General features: G+C 32.2%; 1 long non-coding RNA gene across 1 annotated transcript; it reads right to left on the reverse strand.

The window, feature by feature from the left end:
- Nucleotides 1-2,433: 2,433 nt before the first annotated feature.
- LOC127870395 (uncharacterized) lies at nt 2,434-6,627 on the reverse strand. Its single transcript, XR_008044794.1, has 3 exons — nt 6,328-6,627; nt 5,155-5,268; nt 2,434-4,989 (listed from the first exon to the last, which is right to left on the reverse strand). It is a non-coding gene; the product is annotated as an uncharacterized LOC127870395 (long non-coding RNA).
- Between the last annotated feature and the right edge of the window lie 1,461 nt (nt 6,628-8,088).

Raw genomic sequence — 8,088 nt, forward strand, 5'->3', positions numbered from 1 at the left:
CATACACTTTGTGATGCATGACATGAAAGAAAGAATTCAATTTACCAGTATCTTACGCCTATTTCATTTCAATAACATAAGCCTTTTCAAATAAATCTACTTAAATAGGCTTCGCGGGGTTTACTTTAGATATTTTTTGTTTACCACTTTATTAGTAAGTTGATCTAAGTGTGTGTAGATATCATTGAAGTTAAATTGTATGATGGATTTTGAAGCTGATTTCTGTCATACCGTATTTAGAAATATAATGCAAAGAATGTAAAAGATGCAATTACTACGATAAGTATATACCTATTTTTTAAATTCACATGCGATATAGAAACAGAAACGACACTTACCTTTGTTCGATTCCTTTTCTCTCTTAATAACTTCATCCGACTGTGGCTCAACCTTCACTTTAAAGTAATTCGTGATGAGACGTACCTAGCAATATCATATCATAATCACCTATTATTACAAGTCTTAAACAATTAAACGATTCAGTTTTTGCATAATGGGGTACATTTTAAATAAATGTATGCGGTGCTGCTGCTTCTTTCCAGTGTTAAATCCGTATTCTGCACAAAAAACGGGATTGTAAAACAAAACGAATGGATACGTCCAAATGTTTTTCTTGTTTTGTTCAAAATATTTATAACGAGTGGACCATTTGCATGATTCAGCGATATGAATATACACGGCCTATCCGAGTAATAAATGAGTACGCCTATCATGGGCCAATTCAAACTTATGGCAGATAAAAAACTTTTGTTATATTTACTTTATATTATATGTACGTGTATCCCGTTACTCTATCATTGAGGCCATATTCCAAAAAAATAAAGTATTAAAAACTTAAAAATAATCTTTACGAGTTCGTTTGGCAAAAAGTGTAATTTGATACTTAAATGCGTGTTTAAGATAGGTTTTGGTAAGCTGGTTTAAAAGACGTCACTTAAATAACAAGAAAAATCAAGATTTTTTATAAAGATTATAACAATAACAATACAAAGTTGACAATATTTTCAGAATCTTTTCAACAAATAAAATTGCAAAAGCTTTTAAACTAAAGCATACATATTAAAGTAAAAAATCATTCTTCGATTTTATGATTCGTCATATTCTTTGTTTTGAAAGACAAACGACACGGTCATCTAAGGTATTGCCGTAGGTATACACCACAACGGCAACACACACGCTTTTTAACTTGCGAGTGGAAAAAAGCTTCTAGGCAATGTTTTGTTATCGCATTGTACTCACATCATTGATCAGTCAATTACCCCTTGCGATCCTGAATGCTTCATCTATCGATGGTTGATGTTACACGCCTTTTGATTGGCCAAGCAAAGAGAAGCATCGAATTGAAGCAAATGATACAGGGGGTCGTAGGCCTGAAAATTGCTGACGTTAATAATTGTTAATAATTTGTGAAAAACATATAATGTTGGAAGCAATTGATAGAGGGTTCATATGGATACTTCTCATTAATTTGAACCGGCACATAAAATCGCCAAAAATCAATGGATCGGAACGAAAGATATTCTTCATCCGTATGTCATGTAGGTAGACTCGCACAAAAAATATCAGGTCAATATCGTTAAGCGTTTTTAAAAAAAGTCGGAAAATGAAATGCCTGACGGACGGACGGGCAGTCCGACTGCTATTTGCCACTCCATCGGGGCATAGTAATCATCTCAACATCGTATAGCGTTGCGAAATAAAGCCTAAGGAAAACGGTTATTATAGAGAACATTTAAAGTCCAAGGCCAAATATCAATGGGCCGGAACGAATTTCACACTGTATCTGTTAGTCATGTAGGTAGACTTATATACCAAATATCAGCCCAATATCAGAAATAGTTCTGTAAAAGAACTACGGAAATCGGTTAGTAAAAAAAAATGTCAATATCAGATCTAATTTCGGAGTAGTAGACGATGTTGTTTATCTGTGTTGATGATGGTGGATATAAAACTGTGTAGTAGATGATAAACATTTCATTAGGAATTTAATTTAAAATTTTAGAAAATGTTTGAATTCAAAGAGGAAAAAAGTATCATGGTTATATTTCAGTCATACTTTATGATACAGATCTTAATAAAGGTTTGATGATTTTCAAATTTTGCTTTCTTTCTTCATCATACATCATAAATTTCTGAAATCTAATGCTTTAAAAACTTAAGCCTTCAGACAGGTGTTGATTTACTTGTTATATTCAATAACTTTATATTACAAAATAAGTTTTATTAAGCATAAAAATTCACCTTGAAAAGTGCCAAATTAAAAAAATAGGGAGGGAAGACCCCTCCCGCACCCTCCCCGGTTGCATTCCCCAGTCAATTCCTGTGTACAGCCCTGTTTATTTACAAAGAAACCACTCATTCAAGTGGTGCATAACTGTTAACGTAAATGCAAAATTTGTAAACAATGGTTTTAAATCAAACAAACCAAGCTGATTTATTGTCTACAATTTATTTCGACAAACTGAAGAAACAACATTACCTTTAATGGAACATAAATGCGAATTTCATAAGTGCATCCAAAAACATAAGTGCATTTATTTAAAAACACATTTGCACATAAAAAAGATCATTTACACTACATAAGAGCACATATTGCTATAAGTAAAGTCTTTCGAAAATGACATAACAAATGATTGGTTTGTACAAAACGACATCATTTCAATTAACTAATCATGAAATAAAATATTATAATATAGATTATATACATAGTATGGTATCTTAATTGCAGAAAGCAATTGCATGCACAACTATAAACTATTCGAAATACCTTGAGCGTTTGTAGGTACCTTTATATGATCTGGACAAAGGCTTTTGTTCTGATTGAACTTGTATGGATTATAGTGTATGTGTCAAGAGTCTTCAAATTGAAAAGATATTCAGCATTTTCAAAACTATGAAAACAAATAAAATAAAAACGAATATGATCTATCCTATGCCATTATAACCGAATGGTGCATTTCTTATTGACACATTCATGTTTAAATATCGATCCACATATTAATACCTGTTGAGCGTATGTTTACTCCAATTAGTGTTGCTTATTCAAATATGTTTGTCTTTTATTTGCATATGCCACAGTGTGTAGAAAGATAATTTACGGGTATGACTGCTACGTATAAAAATAAACCTAAATCAGTTATTTTCTAAATGTAAATTCCACACACACAGTTGATATGACCTGGTTACACAGCATCTTATTTATGTACCATTGAGAATTTGCCTATTCCCAAAAGAGAATAAAGAATTAACATTACATAACAGTAATTAAATCGCATTTCTGTCAGTATAATTGTGTACCACACAAGACACATAAAACTATCTCGCTAGCATTATTAGGTGTTGATTGATAAATAAACAACATTACTTTGGTTTGTCATTTTTGAAAATCAAATTCACATGAAAATGATAAAAAAAGTTTGTCTGTGCCATAAATTAGTGGGAACTGGTTTTGAACACAATACATCTAATTTTAAGGTATTTTTGTCCCAACTTCTTTTGATATCCAGCAAACAGTGTTTTTGAAAAGGAACTTTTTCTTTAGATGATATTTAAATAAAACACACATACAAGAAATCTGCTAACAGGGTAAAAATTTTTTTTAAAGAAATATACGGAAACCTAACCAAAAAAAAGATTATGTTTTCAAAGAATATACGTTATTTTAAAAATGTTAGGACAATGTCATTGACATAACAATTCTTTACAATATATATTCTGCAGTCACAGATTTCGGAGAAGACGTTTTTATTATACGTCAGTTTTGTTAGCTTTGGATTATCATGGCAAACACAGATTTTAATATATGCGAGGACATTTATTCAGTTATACCAGGACCATCAAAGGACCTTTTGTATTAATTTAGGTTAACTTCTAAAATTTGTAGACAAGAAATGGTATTTAAATGACCGAAATACTTTGTCTTTGAGTCGTTTGGCAATCTTAAATTTTGAGCAAATCAAGTGCATAATAACTACTGCAGATTAGCCGAATTATAATTTATTGGAAGTTGCTATTTCTTACCAAAATTTTATTGCTGACATAACAATTTTAAAAGTGCTTAATCAAGAAAACAGCAAAGAAAAATGATACGTTTGTTTTCATCTCGTTAAACCTATTTAAGTCCGCCGGCGACAGGACAAAAAGCGTGAGCATAATGACCTTATACAGGTTAAACGCACAACGCACATGACATATAGCTGAAATTTTGTTCAAGCTCAAAGTTGCCGAACACACACAAGGTAAGTATATTTTTGGACGTCTTCGTATACACAGTCAACTACCAGTGAATGACGTAATCCTTGCCGGAACATGAAGAGATGCTTTGATTGGCAAATATGGAAACGGCTTAACCACACTAGAGCTGTTTAAATCGGAAAAAAAAGGCTGAACATCCGGTTGGACAATACGTGAAGTTATCACACAGTCAAAGTTATCGAAGTTGCCGTTGCTAAAATGACCGAATCTCAATGTTTTTAGATCTTTTAACGGTTTCATGATTAGCTGAGTCAGCGATGGAATCGTAGACACTGCATCGCAAGTGTTGGGGTGGACCTTTTCGAGAAATAATTGATCATGCAAGCGGCATTGTTGCGTCAATGCCCTCTGAATTTCAGACCGATGTTCCACAGGTACATCACCAACAGCGACAACTGGGTTTCCTGTAACTTCAATTACTTGGTGGATATACCTGACAATCTTTTGCACAACAATATACAGCGGCTCCGAAAACAAAACTGCACGCCATGAGACTAATGTAAATTTTCTTTCCACACGTACATGCAACACAGACGTAGCAACTGTAAGTCCGGCAAGAACAAGTAAATCGTTTGTGTCATTTGAATCAACCGCAATTTTTGTTGGAGTGACTTTGCTACTATCATATAAAAGTACGCGTCCATCATCTGTCTGGGTTAGATACCGAGTGTAACCTTCAGGCGTTGTAGAAGCAGCAATATCATTGGGTACCAAACAAAATGGGGCCCTGGAGTCCTGAAAACACGTGTTTAAACGTTGAAACAACACCGTGAATATGTTTCTAATTGATTAATCTAAATGCAATATTAGCACGATAAGAAATTTATTATTGCGTAATATAAATGAAATATTAAAAACGATAAGAAATTCATGTAAAGTAGTTTAATCGAAAAAAAGTACCTCAATGAGCTTCCGAATGGAGGCTGTCCCACCGGCTGGGTTGTAATCAGAAGGTATGCTTATGAGCGACAATTCATCGCTATGGCTATCCTTGTTCTCCTCACTCATTTTTACCTGCGTTATAATTGTTTAATTTAGTGCAACTATAACATGCCATACGCTCCAGGAGTGAAATAACGTAATGCTCAATTTTGTTTATTACACGGGTGTTATAACACTAGTTGTATAACTGTGAAATGACGCCATTTTTTACGAAATGACGTCATTATTTCGACGAATTTCTGCAGTAAAAATTCGTTTACAATGTGAATAAACGGTGAAAAGAGCATAAAATAAAAAGAAAATTTGTTGGTCATGTTATAAATAGAATCTTCGATTCGTGTTCATTTTGTATTGAATTTATTAAACTCGTCATCTAAATAAAGATAAAATCTCGGCAAACCTCGTTTTTATCTTTATTTAGATGACTTGTTAAATAAATCACAACGAATTTCATTTTAAACGTAATGTGATATTTAAAGGAAAACAATATTTCAAAAATAACAACAAATCGTACGTATTTTTTTATTCAATGTTATGTTTGATATTTTGGTAAATGTACTGCAAGGGGTGTTGACTGAAAGATTTAGTAAAACGTGAATTCTATTTTCGTTTTTATTGGGAAACCCAATAGGGAAACCATATTTATGTGGTCAATATGTCAACTTTGTAAACACCAAATAGATTAATAGTATTCGTGTTGCCTTGACTCAAACGATGATGATCAGTATTTGCAAACATTTTTTTAATTTTGGTCTTTAAAACATATTCTTTTAGGAATCATTTAGTTGCATTTGTGAACACCAAGTTTGACCATATTTTTATGTTAAGTAAATACGCTAAGGTGATTTATTGAAAAAAATAAAAGTGTGTACTATTTCTTAACAGTATAACAACACCAGTCATTCAATTGAAACTGGATTATTTGTTATGAATCTAAAGCTGCAATGTTATGTATGTAAATAACGTCATCTTAAATTTATGAGTAAATCATATTTGCTTGGGTAATTTATAAGCAAAATGACAACCATACACAACATAATACAAGATGCGCACACGTTATGAATTGATACTCTCTGTGAGCATTCAAATCAACAAGACAGCGCAACAATCAAATAAATAAAGAGCTCTTACCTTTTAAATCCCTTTCTCTTACTCAATAAGTACGTGTGCTTCTCATATCCTAATGAGTCTTTTTCTATTGGTTGATTCTGATCATACCATATCGCGTCACCAATAAGATTATAAATAAACCCATTTAATCGTTTGTCCTAAAGATAGCCTATTTACAAATTATACGATGTAGGTAATCCTTTTCAAGCGAAATATAGATTTCTAATCGTTCGGGAGAATTCGTATTGAAACAATATGTCTGACAAATTACACATTGTCTTAAGGTTTCCATCGAAATTTATGTTTGAGAACAGCCAGCCAGAGCGTTATAATGTTCCTAAATTGAATGTGTATTTACCTTTTTAATACGAGATATTTCCAAAAATATATTTGGAGGGTTACCAACTATGACATAATGCGTCGATTTAGTATTGATTATCGACTTCTAACCCTATTCAGGTTGTATACAATATAGTTCACTTACAATGCAAACCAATCTATATCTCTAAATAATATCAACAAGTGAGCATTTGTACCAGTTAAACGAACAATATCAAATACTGGTTTAAGTTTTGTTGGCTTAAACTATTTGTTTTGTTCTAATATTATTAAAGCGACACATTCGGATTGTTATTTGAAACTAAATACCAATATGTATTTGTTCCCTAAGTAGATATAATTGTTTGACTCTGTAGTTCCTGTTATTTAAATGAAATTAGTATCATTTACGTACATACTGTAGATTACATTCTCGAATAAGCTATTTTTTCGTCTAATTTTGCGGAAAAGGCGTTACTGAAGAACGTACGCGTTTTAATAATCATACATATGTGATTAATTAGTCATCGACGAGTATACACTCTTTCCTAAAGTATTTCGCCTCAAAAGGCTTATACATTTTTTTTTTTGATTTTTATAATAGCCTATTCAGTCGTAATATATACGGAAAGAGGGGAAATGTTTCTGCGTCAATTTATTGTTAATCACTAATGTTTTATGTTTGTAAAACTACTGTTCAAAAGCCTTTTGGGGCGAAATATATCTGGAAGTAAAAAAATAAGTTACATGGAACGATTTTTTCTACTGTAAATATTAAAATATTGGCCGATTATTTTAAACAAAATATAACCATTATCTATGATTTTGTGTTATAACTCCCAAATAACCATTATCTATGATGTTTTGCTATAACCCCCAAATAACCATTATCTATGATTTTGTGTTGTAACCCCCAAATATTTCATAGTTCATTTTATTTAAATTGGTTTCCTTTTTTACTGGCATCCGTGTGCAGTTTTCATTAATGGAACAGAACTGTGTAGGTTTTAAAAAATCTGCGTCATCTTGTAAGCGTTATTTCATTTTTTTTCTCAACTTCAATGGAAGATGATTCTGAACTTATTCTTACGTTGCTCATTTACGATAGGGGTTGAGTACTCATTGATATGAAATCACTGTAAATGTTTCAATGTGTTTCCGAGCCCCCCCCCCCCCCACCCTCTCATACATATATTTCATGGGCATAATAAAATCAAAAAATGGTTACAATATAACAGCATATTTATTAAAACTAAAATGTCTACAAAACAAAAAGTTACCACAGAACACAAATAAAATAATTTGATTCTAGTGGGGCTCGAAACTTGGGCCTCTCACATGTGAAGCGAGCGTGTAACCACTACACTACGGAACCGCTTGAAAAATCACCTTCTAACTAAGATATTAATACGCTATTAATAGTCGGTTTAAAAGTAAACTCGGAAGTTTAAACGCTGAATATTG

Source organism: Dreissena polymorpha, chromosome 2 (genome assembly GCF_020536995.1).
Source record: "Dreissena polymorpha isolate Duluth1 chromosome 2, UMN_Dpol_1.0, whole genome shotgun sequence".
In the NCBI taxonomy this organism is placed as follows: Eukaryota; Metazoa; Mollusca; class Bivalvia; order Myida; family Dreissenidae; genus Dreissena; species Dreissena polymorpha.